General features: G+C 45.7%; 1 long non-coding RNA gene across 1 annotated transcript; it reads right to left on the reverse strand.

The window, feature by feature from the left end:
- Positions 1 to 6,156: 6,156 nt before the first annotated feature.
- Positions 6,157 to 15,486, reverse strand: LOC106721834. Its single transcript, XR_001357535.2, has 3 exons — positions 14,809 to 15,486; positions 12,654 to 14,569; positions 6,157 to 9,343 (listed from the first exon to the last, which is right to left on the reverse strand). It is a non-coding gene; the product is annotated as an uncharacterized LOC106721834 (long non-coding RNA).
- Between the last annotated feature and the right edge of the window lie 24 nt (positions 15,487 to 15,510).

The raw sequence follows: 15,510 nt of genomic DNA on the forward strand, positions 1-15,510 counted from the left end.
CACGGGACCCAGTCAGGGAGTGGGACAGAGCCATGGGCAGCTTGTCCCGGACTGGGAGTGGGGTTGGCTCCCTGTCGATGCACACACTCCCAAGGAGGAACACATGGGGGTGACACATGCCCCCACAAATTTGTGCGTGGGATAGGAGAGGATATGAACTCAGGGCTTCCCACCCTGCTGTCCTCTCCCCAGGAGCTCCACGCCAGTTGTGCTGCTATGGAGAGGCAAGGTGCCCCTGCCTCCAGCAACAGGGGTGGCAGCTCTGCTCTGGTCATGCTGCAAGGGGCAAGGGAAGCAGGGAGGCAGACATATGTCCCACTTTCCAATTTGGAAAAAAGTGGTCACCCTAACTGAACTTCTGTTCTGTTACAGGTTTAGACCAGTTTGCAATCACTTATACCAGTTTGTGTAATTTCTTTCCATAGCCCTAAAGTACATCTTCACAATCAAGTTCCGCATGCAGTGGTAGCTGTCTTTGCAACAGCATGGGGAGAGCTCCCACAGCTGATATCCTCTGCTGCCAAATTCTCACGTCTGTGGGCCAGATCTGGTCTGTGGACTGTAGGTTACCAACACCTGGATTAAGACTCTCAACCAGGGAGGAGGAGTTTAATTAATGGTGTGTACTCAGGTCAGAAGCAGCCTATGTGAAAGAATTGCGCCCACTGATGTGCACTATGGATAGGGTGACCATATGTCCTGGATTGGCCAAGACAGTCCTGGATTTTATAGGCTGTCCCAGCATCTTGGCCACTGGAGAAAATTGAAGCAAAAGTCCTAGATTGGTGGGAACCTGGGAAAATAAAATCCATTCACTGTGCAGTGGCTGTATGCACATATTGGTCCTTTATAAGAAAGTTACTTTCACCTAGATGGTACTAGTACTAATTACCTGGCAAGGATGCCCAAATACACATTTGAAACCAACTTCTTTCTGGGGAGGGAGGGAAAGAACTGGTTAATTTCTCAATCACATGTGAACTGGCTCCACCTTATGGTGAGATACTAGCACTGACATTCTTCCAATTTAGAAAAGAAACAGAAATGTGGAACTGTTGTGGCAATTCTAACCAGCTTGCTGCTGTAAACTGGGTTTTGATGACCTCCATTGCAACTTTGTCATTCTGTCTGAAATCCCATGTTTATGATTTTCTACCTAGATTTAAAAAAAACCCCACCCTTTCCCAAAGTTTGGGAGTAATGGAACTAGCTAGCCATGTGTCTACATGTTCAGTAATTACGGCACATTGTTAGTACCTGTAATCACATTTAGCACAAATGAACGCTTTTTGTGTGACGCTTAATGCACATTGGACTTAATCTACCGTGTATTAGCATGGTTTTTGCCAGCTGTGCTAATGCACAGTAGAATTACTCCAATGTGCATCTTGTGTAGATCCATCCGCTGAGACTTTTTAGACTCGAGGCACCTCTCCATAGACTCGAGGCCCTCCTCAGAAAATGCCAGCTCTTAGATTTTTTGGGTGGGGGTTGAGTACAGAAAAATAATAGAGCAATTCTTCTGTTGCAAAAAACTAAGAACAAGCACAACAGGTCAGAACGTTTAACAGTATGGATTTCTATTTGAAAATCTCTGGGTTTATCTTGTGAACCATGTTTGCCCTGGAATGCTCTATGGAGCTTGATATAACACTCTTTTATATCATCTTCCATCTGAGCCTATTACAGCACTTTATAAACATTAAAAGAATTAAACTAATGACACATATATATGAAGAAAAAAAATCAAACCTATCTTAGAGATGAGAAAGCCATAAGTTAATTCCCTAAACTCAAAAAAGAAGTCTGTAGCACAGCTTATTCTAATTCCCACGTGTTCTTTAGCTCCCAAAATACCCTTTCCCTTCAAGGTTTCAGTAGACTCATAAAATTTGCAGTGGGTCCTTACTCTGGAAGTTTCTGCTCATTGCCCCTGTATGTCTGTGCTCCTCAGTAAACTCTTTTGACATCAAAAGGGAAGGTTGCCTATTGTGATGTTATAAAGATAATATGCACTGCTTTTTTAAATCTACTGCAGAAAGCTACAGAGGTGGGAGGTGGGACAGTTCTAGGCAAAAGAAATCAATTCTTTCTGTGATTGTTCAACATTGCCCCATAACAGAACTCACCCCCATATTCAGCTGGCCTTGGCATTTGACAAAGGACTGTGTTTGGCTGCTCATGGATAGATAATGTAGGCAGAGATATTTATCACTTCAATATTAAAAATACCCTCTGCTGCTTCATATATTGATAACTTTAAGCTCCTTCTCTAGTCACTTAAAACATTCAAGTTAGCCAAGCCAAGTATACACATCCCTATTTAGAAGCTACACTTGTATTTATTCAGGTCTCAGTAAAAATAAACATTGTGCAGACAAAGTCACTACATAAGCCTAGGAGCTAACACAACATCCAGTCAAAAGAGCTGTTTTCCTGCAACCAGATGCACGCCAAGGCATTTACTGAAAATAAAGGTAAGCTTTTTTTTTCTCACCAAACTGTTCAGGGTAGGGTCCCAGCATGCAGCCCGATAGCCAAATGAACCTATGCAACTGAGTTACATTTACTGCTTTGCTAAGATGGATCATTGGTTCTTACATCCCTGCATTTGGGATGAGTGAGTGGTAGTAAAGTTGACTACCAGTCACCTTTATTCTCCCAGTATTCAGAGGAGCCTAGGAATCTACTCAGGCCTTAATGTACATTAGAGCAGCCTTGGACTACAGTAATTGATATTCTGTTCTCAGTCCCCTATAGACCTGGAAAGCACAGAAAAGTGATAGGGACTATGTACTGCCCAATGCAGTTCCAGGTGGAGATACTTGAACTAGCTCTGAGCTAGACTGGGTATGGAAAGGAGTAAACCCATGTCAATAGAGCTCTGCTTTGGCTAATTTACCCTGCTTCTCACTGTGTTGTGTAAATTTCTCCATAGTGTAGCATGCAAGCAGTGTGCCCCTAGCCACATCACATTGAGCGGCTTTGTCTCTAGCCTGTCTCCAACATGCCCCTCTATCCTGGGAGTGAGAAGCAGACACAAAAATCTCAGATGCCAGATCTAAACTGTACAGGAAAAACATATCTGCACTGCCTGAGAATGCCACTGTGAAGCACTCCTCACCCATTCACTCCCACTCTTCATATGTCAAAGCCTGGAAATGAAGCAATGTAGCTACCTTTGGAGTAGCACTGAGTACACATGAAAGAGCAAGTCTGAGAGAGACCAAAGAGCCAACATAGCTCTGGTGGCAGCTTTCTAATGTAGACAGGGTCTCTATAACTTTCCTCTGTAAGACCCTTTTTCCCTGCCAGAGTGCTATTAATAAGTCAGGGCCTAGATAGGGAGACATATCAGCGTGTCCTGATAAGCACACATGTGCAGGGGTGCATGCTTTCCATGGGACAAATAGCAGCAGCACATATTTGTATACATATTTGTGTCCCTGCTGTTTGTCCATGGGCATGCCCCTGCATGAGCACTTTAACATGCAGCGAAGTGGCCTGGGTGGGATAGGGGAAGCTGGGAGTCCTGGGGGTCTCCTGTGGCAGCAGCAGCACCAAGCCACTTGGAGCCTGGCCAACAGCCAGAGCATGGCTGTGGGCAACCAGGCTCCCTTTCCGGTGGCGCACACTGCTGCCGTGTGCACCGTGCTGCTTTTTTAACATCTCCCAGTGTTAAAAAAAAACCTTTCCTGCTGGTAATTAGCAGCACGGTGAACAGGTGCACATGTACCTTTGTGGCACTGCAAACCTCATGTGCATGCTCATCAGGATGCACCCATTGTGAGGAAATGAGCAGATTGGGAAACTAAGCCCGTTAGTTAACACCTTTAGAAATGCTAGGCCTAGTCTACGCTAGAAAATGTTGATATAACTGTTCTGCTAGCAAGACTTGGAGTGCATTCATGCTCAAACTCCTCTATGGTGCCAGACTCCTTCTTTGAGTACAATAAGTCTGCTGCCCATCAGCCTGCTGAAGGTATAGGTAAACACATCTATCCCTTCCCCTGGCTGTCATGGCAGCAGTTAGTGCTTTGCAACGTGCACTTTGTGTTCTGTTGGCACAGCTGCTGAGTAGTCACATGGGGCTACCTGAAGTGCTTGGGTGAGCACATGCTCTGGTGGCTTTGCAGTGGCAGCTGTCTGCTCTCAGAACTTCCTGTGGCAGAGGCAGGTTAAGTGTATGAATGGCCTAGACCAGGCATTCCAGCACACACACATTTGAGGAGTAACTAAACAAGCATTGACAAAAGTGGTAAGTGTCTTGAGATAACTGGCCATCAATTGCTTTCAAGTTACAACAGGGCTACAAAGCATGGCCTAAATTTAGCCCATGATGTGTTGGCTCCAAAGGACCAACTCACAGGATCATCATAAAATTCTAGTTTATTGGACGGATGCAAAAGTCAGACCATAAACCTTGGTGCTGATCCCCTCAAACATGCACGCATTCACGCATGCACGCACGCACGCACACTCACAGTAGCTAGCTCTGAACACTAAGCATTGGTGTCAAGATATACCTATCCCCAGGCGCTGGAGTCTGTCGTCGATTGCCAGTCACGGCTTCTTTCAGTGCAATGTTGCTGCAGAAGGGAGCCACCAGCTGGTCCTTCTGTCTGGACAGGCAGGGTGCTGGTCAGGTCAAAGAGGGCGCCATTGGGGGTCATTCTTCACTGCCTTTTATATCTCTCTGGCAGACTTTGGTGACTCCCTAATTCTCGGGCTTACCCAATCCAGGGCTCGTTGACCTCAAGGGACGTCCCTCTTGGTAGCTGCTGGATGGCAGCTGCCAGCCCCCGGGGGCATGTCCGCCTGTACGTGCAGTCTCAGGAGTCTGTTGGTGAATTTTGATTGATTCACTGCCGTGATGAATAGAGCTCTGGAAGTGGTTGATTAGGAGGTATTTCAGCCCCAAGGGTCTGTTTCCAGTGTTGATTAGTTCAAACTGGGGTTTCCGCACCTTTAACAGTGAAGTTTCAGGGAGTTCCTGGCTCTGTATTGATTCTTTCCTCTTCTTGGTCTGTAGTTTTGTAGGTGTTAATTGCTTGGGTGGGGGGGGTTTGAACCCAAAAGCTTGCTAAGACATTTTTTCCCCAACTAAAGTTGGTCTAATAAAAGATATCAGATTCACACAAAGAATCTTGTCTGCCTATGTCCTACAACCTACACCGCTGGATAGCTATGGAGCACCTAAAGTATCAGTAGCCCACACCCTAACACTATAACTTGCATGTGCATCCACACCTTAAGAGCCCACTAAGTGCAAGAGCATTGTGAAAGTAAGATGTGTCACACAAATGCACTCTTGGGACATGTTTCTACTCCATAGGATGATGCTAGGGAGCACTGCTATGACAGGCCCTGCCAACTCTCTCCCACTTCACATACACATGTAGTGGCTTTCTCAGTCTTGGGCTTATATGTGTGACAGTGAGTATTCCCAGTGCTGTCTAATGTCTAATGAAACTGGTTTGGGTATGCAGCAAGTGGCTGGTCTTGCTTTCATGGTGGCACTCCCAGTAAAATCTGATGCACTGTAAATATACCACAATGTATACAGGGAGTTACACTGGAGTAGTTGGAGTAGCTGGTGTGCTTACTGTGCATTAGCTTCCTGTGTAGACACTTCACTCCCTGGTGTCTGCGTAAATCAGGAGTAACTCCATGGAAGTAAATGAAATTATACTCTTCCACATATGAATAAAGCAGCTGTTGGCTGGATACTGTAGCAATCAGTGAAAGTCATTTATCAGCCTGCTGCTGGGCTTAAAACCCTTCTTCAGCTCCACCGATTCAGGATTCTGCATATAGTGAGAGCACCTAATTGCTTTTTGAGTGCAGCTATTTGATTATGTGGATTCCTCATCGCTGGGGTTTATGGATTACAGCCAGCGATGGCTTGGTCCTTGTCAGAACCCATTACCAGTGGAGGAGCTGTGATTCAGAACAGCTGGAGGCTGTGTGATTAATCTTCTGTCACTTAAACAGCACAGAAATGGGTAAAATTGCAGGAACGTGCTGCCAAGTTGTTGTTGCTGGTGCTGCTTGAGGATGTTCTTTTAGTCCCTAGGGTAGAGCAAACACTGGCAGATAAGCTCCATTCCCATCAGACTTGCGGTGTTTTTCCAAGTCTACAGAAATCACATGCTGTTTATTAGAATGATTATTTATTTACCATGTGGAATCATCTAGACCCTTTGCACCAGACACTACATCCATACACAATCTACTTACAATGAAAAGATGGTTGCTGGTCCCAAAAGTAGTGCTATCATTGTTTGTTATAAACATAATGGCAGGTTGGGGTTGGATTTTAATGGTAGGCCAAATGATTCCTCTTCAAATAGAGATGAATGCACAAGAATGTATTCAACGATGTATGCTATGAGGAAGTGATGATCCTTGGCCAACAAAGTTACTCTGGCATAAACCTGCAATGAGATATATGTGCCCCACAAAACAGCAGCCAGGAAAAGGTTGATGAGAGAGGTAACCTCATTACCTTGCCCAGCTGTGACCAAGCAGACTGAGACAGCTGCTATACAAAACTGAAGCCAAGGCAGAATAGGGGACAGGTGGAGAGGAAAAATGTAAAAAGTTCAATAAGCAGCTCAGGGAAACACTGAAGATTAGGAAGGATTGGTCCTCAGCTGCATAATTTGAGGGTCTCTGATCTGAAACTGGGTGGCCATGGGTCCTGTTTCATACTGGACCATCCTGTTTTTAAATGTTGTCCCCGTCTGTTTCTCAGTGAGGACTGGACTGCAAAAAAGTCCTGTTTTTCAGTTCATTAGTGGAAACACATGTCAATCACTTGTCTTCATGATTTTATTGGCTGTGCCTAGAGCTAGAGTGGTGCACATCTAGGAGCAGGATTCGCAGCCAGGGAGAGAGGTGGCCTTTTTGTGATGGCCCCACCCCTCACCGCTGATTGGCCAAGGGGATGTCTGTATTCTAGGGATGCATCAGTGGCCACCCTAGCTGAAACCTATAGTGGAGGCTGGGTTTTGGCTTCCTCTAGCTGAAGTGAAAGCCCGGGAGGGAAAGGAACCAAAAGACATACGAGTCCCAGGTTGCAAGGAAGCATAAGGCTGGCCAAAGACTATTCTGGACTTTGTGGTATAACTGAACTTTTTACGATTCCAAGAGATGTGATTTCCTAAGTTATAGAAAAGCAAGGGGTCGTAGGTGACAAAGGGTTGTTATGCCAGATCTGAGCTTTGCTGGAGGGAATTACACAAAGTCCTGCTTGTTGATGCAGTTTGGACTGACAAAACTGCTTTTAAAAGAATAGTTTATTTTGGTTCAAGAGAAGGAGAGGGGCCATCTTGTACTGGAACAGAAAGCAGCTTTGCCAGTTTAGTCTGGTCCTCGTTAGGAATACATTTCTTGTACTGTATGCTAGTGTTCCTATCTGCGTGTCCAGACCAGTCCGTGAGCAATCAGTACTCTATTTTTAACAGATTTGTCAATGTTTACAGAAGTGCTCTTAGTGCAAACAGCTTTTGTCAGTACTCAGGCAGAACCACCAGTGACTCCTGCTTTATTTTTCCTTGGCCCTCACTCAGGCAGAGTAAGGATTTCAGGTTCCAACGCTGACATTCTGTGTGGTTTGTTCAGGTCCAATGAAGGCAATAGGCCTACTTATAAATTAAGATGACCATGCAGGGAGCACCCCTTCACACCCTATCCAGACTAGGATTTAAAGTGCTGTGTCTTCTTAATATATTTTGAAAGCCTAGTGGAAGCCTAGGATTTAAGTTGATCAGTATAGTACGCATTAAAGGTGCTCATCTTGTCTACATCAGCCTCTTCAAATGTATTAGCGCATACAAGCTAACGTGCTCTCATACAGTTTACCTCTTACTGTAGACAAGGCCTGAGAGCAAATCTATACAGAAAATAGGGACTGTTTCAAATAGCTGATCAGAAATTCCATTTTTAATTGTACCCCAATTTTTTTTGCATTGGGGAAATATGATATAGTTTGTCAACAGAAGCACAAATTTAATAGCTGTCAATTTTGGCTGATAAACCATATAAGGTGAACCACTGTTACATGGGCACTTTCACCCAGAATACAAGTTTTCTTTCACTTTTAACTAAAGCATGTTCACACAGCTTCTGAGAATTACTGTTTGAAATTACATGTCTGTACATAACCCTTTATTTGTCAGCAACTGTTCTAATTTTTTTAGTGCTAGTTGTATCAAGAAAACAGTTGCAAAGCAGGAGTTCATTATTGAATTCCGCCTGTGGTAACCAAAAGAAAAAAAAAATTGAATTGGCACCCACGGGTTTGTTCCCCCCCCCCCACCCCCCCTCGTTCTCTATGGACAGTTGTAAAATCATTCATTGGGACATATTAAAGGCCAAATGCAATCCTGGTTGCTATAATGAGGGAGAGTAGAGAGACTGGATTAAATTCTCAGGGGAACCTGTGAGGAGTTTGGGTGCAGAAGTAGTTGCGTTGGCAATATTTCTACCAGCCTCTTCTTAAATTAAGTTCCTTTAGGTCCTGTTTAGAACCTAATCTATTAAAAACAAAAAAAACAGCCCCCCAAAAAACTATCTATACTGGGTCTTTTTTGTCAAGGCAAAAGCCGAGGACAGATGTGCCATACCAGCATACATGATCAGGGCCCTCTCTACATGTTACATTTATGTTGCAATTAACATGCTAATTACAACATAAATGGGGTATGTCTCACTGGTGTAACCTATGTTTTACTTTGGCACTGCAAGTCTATGGTTGCTTTTTATGCTAGTGTATAAACAACAAAGTCAAACCACGTTTGTCGTCTGGACAAACCCTACAGAGCAGTAAAGACATTAGCTATTTTCTAATGTCTACCAGTGATTTACAGAGTGAAGGGATTGTATACTAAAGTTCCTCAAAACTATATGAACTGCTGTCTCCTTCACTGTATAATCAGTGGTGTTCACATGGAATGATGATGTTCTTAAGTCAGCGCAATCTGATAATGTGGTTGCTACTAGTTTTTATGGATGTGCATTTATTACCAATTCTCTACTCTAAAAGGACAGAAAAAGAGCTGAAAATGAAACTTTTGGAAGAACTGGAAAAAAAACAGCTTTAAGAAAGGTTAAAAAATGTTGGAGATTATCACTTAAAAGGGAGAGACTTTAAACCAGAAGTCAAAATTGTTTGTTTCTTTTTCACTGCATTACTTCAGGTACTTGGCACTTCTGAAGATCTGAGGACTAATGTCTCAAGAGTAGTACCCCAAATTAATGGACACTTGAAAATTATCTTCTTAACCCTTGTATGACTCCATTTTCATTCTTGTAAAATGGGCACACCTTCTTCAAAAACCTGTTGTAAGGTAAAATAAATTAACATTGGTAAAGAACTCTGAATCCAACAAACAAAGGTACTATAGAAGAGCAAAGCAACCCCAAGATAACAACTTCCTCTCACTTCATGCAAAATCCTTTGTTTCAAAGATGAAGCTGTTTAATAGGCAGGAGAGGCAGAGCAGCACACGTTGCATTTCCAACACTGGCACAATTCTATTTGTGTAGATCACAATGGCTGAGAGAAGCAACTACACGTAGCTGTTCACCTCATGAGGAACAAGGGTTGCCTATAAACGTCATGGTACTAGCTACAATATACGTGCTGGTTTTGGGAGCTGGGTATGCCTTCTGGCTGGCAAACCGTGCCTCTTTGAACCTACGGTGAGGATAGGAGCCATTTATCATATCTTGTGCTCTTCTTGAGAACTCATTACTTGCTACTGCACAGGGCTGGATTTGGAAGAAATTCCCTTTACCCTACCAAACTGTAGGGTTTGGCCATTTGTCTCAGGAGATCTCAAAGCCCTAACATTATCCCAGTGGATATATACGTGTAGGTATGTGTGCACATGTGTATACCTGTCTTATCCATCTACCTAGACAGGGAGGGGCAGGATAGTGTGATGGACAGAGTATTGGGAATAAGGACAAGGCCAGGGACCCTTGTTTGCATCCGTTTTAGCAAGATCCATCATGGCTTCCACCAGCCTTGCTGTCTCCCTGCGCCTTGTGTTCCTCCTCCCTGTGGCTGCCCTGTTTACATTGAGCTATTGCTATTCTCTAACACAGACTTTGGGAAGGTGTTTTTCAGCCCCACATCACTAATAAGAACATAAGAATTACCATTTATGGGTCAGACGATAGGTCAGGGATGGACAACTGCTTTATCTGGCAGGCCCTTAATGAGTTTTTGCGAGTTATTGAGGGCCACACATGTAAAATCTTTCAGCAAATATCATTTTAACAAATTACAGATAAAAAAAATCAAATCATATACTAAAAGTCAAACATCTACTAGAACATATTTTATTTAAAAAAATAATTTTTGACCTGATTTGTGTGTTTTTGAGTACTGTATATGGAAGCGATTGCATAATAGCTCAAAATAAAGTCTAACTCTTGTATATTGTGTGTGTGGTGGAGGGGTGGTAGGTGTGTGTGGGAGATGGGAGGCAGTGGGGGTGCATGTGGGTATGGGGGGCTTCCTGCATGCTAGGTCCCAGGAGCCAGCTCCAGGTCCCAGCCACTTTCCGTTCACTCGGCCACCCACAGGTGCAACTTACCCCCTGGCCTGGCTGGGTGTGTGATACCCAGCTCATGTCCCTGTGGCTGTCGTTGCTTCCATGTGCTACCTGCTGCCCAGAGTGGCGCAGCATGGGCAGGAGGAGAAGGAGGAGCTGCTGGAGGTGCGAGGAGCCAAGCAGTACTTGGGCAGTTACAGCTGCACCAGAAGCAGCCCCGCCAGGAAGCTGTGCATGATGGCTGGGGCCAGGACCGTTGGCAGGCATGGGTGAGAATGCAGCACATGCTGCCCAGGGCAGAAGTGAGACGAGCTAGGCCCCAGGCAGATCATCACGGGGGGCTGACACATGGGCTGGTTTACAATTAATTGGTTGGCACCTGCCTGCAGACCAGATACAATCAATTGGTGAGCCAGATCCAGCCTGCAGGCTGTATTTTGCCCACCCGTGTCATAGGTCCCATCTTGCCCAGTCTTCAGTGTCCACAGTGGATGCTGAAAGGGAGAGGGAACAGGGTATGACCATGGTTCCCCCCCACACTTCCTCTCTCACTTGTAGCTTCCAGGATTTCAGGGCTAGGAAGTTCAGATTCAGGGGCTGTGCCCCTTACTCCAGTGCTCAGTAGCTACTGCTGCCCCTTTCCTCCAGAATGTATCCAACTGTTTTTGAATCTAGCTGAACTGACAGCTTCCATAGCATCTGGTGGCCACAAGCTCTATGCCTGAACAATACACTGTTTGGAAAAGAGCTTCCTTGTGTTCATTTTAAACTTAGCAGTCTTCTAAGAAGTAGCGGCGCGCGAGCGTGCTGCCTCGGTCCGTGAGCATGCCACCTCGGTCTGACATGGGACACTTATTGAAGGGGGCTGGGGGCCGGGGGCCAAAGGCTGGAGCCGGAAGCTGGCACAGGCTCCGCCAGCTCCAGGGAAGTGCTCCGCTCCCTGGCATGACGGCCAGGGAGTGGAGCAGTTCCCTGGAGCCGACGGAGCCCGCGCCAGCCCCCCACCCCAGCCTCCGTCCCTGCCTTGCCTCACCTCGGGAAGGAGCCGCTGCCTGCCCCAAGTGAAGCTCCACTGGCTCCGGGACACTGCTCCGCTCCCCAGCATGGCCTCGGGGGGTGTGTCCCGCAGTGTCCTGGAGCTGGTGGAGCCTCACTTGGGGCAGGCAGCGGCTCCTTCCCCCGGGGAGGGAAGGCCCGGGTGGGGGGGGCTGGGGTGGGGGGCTGGTGCGGGCTCCGTCAGCTCCGGGGAAGTGCTCCACTCCCCAGCACTGATGCCGGGGAACGGAGCACTTCCCCAGAGCTGGCGGAGCCCACGCCAGGCTCCCATCCCAGCCTCTTCTGGTGCGCGGCCTTGAAAAGGCTCTGCACAGCCACATTTTTAGTTGTGCACTGCCGCACACGCGCACACCTTAGAGGGAACCTTGCAGCCAAGGCTGGGGACTTTGACAGGGATTTGCCAATGCTCCTGCTGGGAGCAAAGCCAGAGGTTCCTAGCTAGGGAGGTCTTCCCCCTCCATTCAGGGTCAGACTAAATCACTGTACTTGGGATTAGTATGAACTGTGGGGATTTTTGCCTTCCTCCAAAGTGGGGGGCATAGCCCTCTACCTGGGACATCCTGAGTGTATATATAACATTTCATAGAAGCAGGACAGTGGCTGCAATGCTTCAACTGCTTTGTGTGTGGCAGGTTAGAGTGCTAGGTCTATGTTGTGTCAGGGCTGACAGCAGCTTTATATAGAGTTTAGATGATGGCTTGGATGGGATGGGATGGAAAACCATGATCCTGCCTCAGGCAGGGCAGTTGAAGTAGATGACCTCTGGAGGTCCCTTCCAGCCCTACTTCTCCATGACTATGACTTGCATGACTATACTTACCCATGTTGAAACCAGAACACCTGGGTAAGATTTTACTAGTGTTCAAGGGAGTTCACTTACATATGCAAAAACATATAAGAAAAATACACAATATAGTGACATGCTCTTAATATGACTTCAAAGAGACTGAATGGATTTGACTTCATAAGTTAGCCAATACAGTAGCTTCCCCCTTACAAACAGCATAAACAGTGAAAGTATGTACTTACAATAAAGTGGTTACTGATGTTTTCCTTGTCTTGCTGTCCTTCAGGGTGTGAAGTTGCTTGTTGCCACCTTTATTTCTCTGATGATGCTATCTTTTAGAGGGCCTGCTTGTCTTTCAGCAGCTTGTCACAGAACACAGTACAATCCAGATCAAAATTAACTCACATAGCCTTCATGGTGGAGACATGCAGATGTGATTTTTCAGACCACACATTGTTCATTCTAGAAAACACACATTGAACGGGGGGCAGTTGTGCCCAGGAAACGCAACACAAATTCCACAGCCTTAGCTAGATCTGCATATTGTACTATCTTGCATCTCTTGAAAAATGCACAGCCACCTTTCAGCAATGGGAATTCACTTATGGTTGCAGTCAGAAAGATGATGAGATGATTGATTTTGCATTGGCTCACTTAAAAGGGCAATTCTCATCCAACATACTTAAGGTAGGAATTCTAGTGTGGCATGTAGCGAAGCTGTCTTATATTTCATCCCACACTGGCATATTGCTTGACAGGGCCCACTCAAGCTTTTTGGCGTGCTCAAAAGCAGGTTTCCAGTACTCCAAGTAAGACAGGCATTGTAAAATTGTGCATTGTAAAATTCTTCTTCCTTCATTTGCTGACAATCTACAAGAGACTGCAGTAGGTTCTTTGCTTTTGTTGGGACAAATTGTTGTCTAAGCCTCTCTGCTAAATTATCCCACAGGGAATGTATCTGCAGAGCAACTTCTGTCACTAACACATCATTTTTCTTAATTGCCTCTACGTTCTTCTGAAACATGGCTGTTTGTTTACTGGCAAAGGCAAGCTACAATTTAGTGCTAGGGTCATTGAAGACTTCTTTTAACAGTGTCAGGCATTTCTCTTGAGAAAGGAAACATGCTTTAAGCCCACTGAAAATCAACAAAATTCTATCCAGCACTGGTCCCAGTGACAAGATGTGTGCGCTGCTATGCTGTAGTCATTTAAAATACTCAAGACTGACAAATTGGCAGAAGTCTTTCAGCTCTTCAACTCTTAGTTTGGCTTGGAGTTTTTGCCACAAATTGTTTTTTCCAGGATGTCTGGCACCACCAAAGTTAGTGTTGCACAAATTCCAACGAGCTTTGCACTAAGACAGTACTTCTCAATCACTTGCTAGAGAAATGCACACTGCACATCAGATGTTTCACCCAGCAGAAAAAAAAACTCAATTATTATTTTTGTGTTGACTCCCCTAATTGGAAGAAAAAAGCATACAAGAACAGGAAACAGCTTTTGCTCCTTTTTAGTTCGATGCATCCACATTAAGCATAATAAATGAGCACTTCTCCAAATCACGATGCACTTCTTCTGTTGATAAAAGAGCTAATACATTGCAAATTATTGCCCTGGATTTTGTGCGAGCAGATGAAAACTTAGGTTGGTAGAGTTTCTTAATGTGATGTAGTCACTTGACCCAAAAAGGTGTCCATGACGCAGAGTGGTAAGCAAACAGTCCCTCACTGGCAAAAATGTGACTAACAAAAAGCCAATCAAATTTTTTGTTTTGCTTAACAAAAATAAAAAAAATCTGAAATGCTTGGAGTTGCACACTTAGTACTTTTGGCCTCTGTTTTTTTGTTTGAAGGTGCTGAGTAATGTCACAGCGGCTGCCACAAGTCTTGCAATTAAAGAATTTTTTTTGAAAAAATCTTGTTGGTCTAATAAAATGTATCACCTCTACCATGAGCCCAGATTGCTTTCTCCACAAGTCTGTCATACAACTTGGCTGATTTTGTAGGTCCTCCTTACAGGAACAGGCATGTTTGTGACATTTTATAGCAAACACTACTGATAACTTCTGTAACCTCATGTGTTGCAGCTGACCATGCATCGTATGTGCACCTCATGTGGGTAGGTAGATCCCAGAGCCACCGCCGTGCGCTGCCACCACCTATTGTAAATCAAACCAAGTTGTAAAATGTTGGGATGTTATTGTGAAATGGAGAGAAGGAAAAAAATGCAATTACATTTCTTTTATATGTAATGCCATATGAAAAATGCTTTATTGAATATGCAATACATCAGCTGGCAAAAGAAAATGGGACAAATAGCCAATTAAAAAAAAGTGGGGACACCTGGGATAGGGCTCAAATAGGGGACTGTCCTGGCAAAAACGGGATGTACGATTACCTCGACCAGGGCTCTTCCTGCCAGCTTCAAGTTGTGGTCCCTTCTTCTTGTCTTGTGAGAGCCAATAGTGACTCCCCACTGATTTTCTCTTCGCCATGTAGTTTTGTGAACCCTTCCCAAGCCCCCCACTAGCTGCTGGGATCTTCCCTCTGCCCGGGCCCTGCTAGCCTTCAGGGGGGAGCCTCTTCCCCTGCTTCCCTGCTGCAGCCCTGGGGCCTAAGGGCAGGCACCCCAGGACTGCATGCATGTAACAGTGCAGTTCCTCCACAGCTGGGGTTGCCAACCCTCCCGGATTGGGCAGGACCCTGCGGGAATCAGCCGGGTGACTACTGAAAGCAATCCAGGAGATTGATATTGTGAACAGGTTGAACAGTACAATGAACGACATTACATCAGGTTGGGAAAAAAAGAAAACCTCCCGGAATATCTTGAGTCAGAGCTGGCCACCCTACCCGCAGCCCGGCCAGCGGGTCAAAGGGCCACGGGGTGAGCCCCTACTAGGCTCAATACGGCCGGGCGCTACATTGCCCGGCGCCCTCGTGGAACGCCAAGTCGCCGCCGCGTTGACGCGATCAGGCGCGTCACCAGTCGCGCGCGCCAGCCCAGCCGCGCTCAGCCCCCGGCAGACATGTCTACCGAGACGCCCCGCACCGCGCACTTCCGCCTCTCTAGGTGTCATGGCGGCCGCGCCGCCCGCCTCCC

This window comes from Alligator sinensis, unplaced genomic scaffold (assembly GCF_000455745.1).
Source record: "Alligator sinensis unplaced genomic scaffold, ASM45574v1 scaffold289_1, whole genome shotgun sequence".
Taxonomy (NCBI): domain Eukaryota; kingdom Metazoa; phylum Chordata; order Crocodylia; family Alligatoridae; genus Alligator; species Alligator sinensis.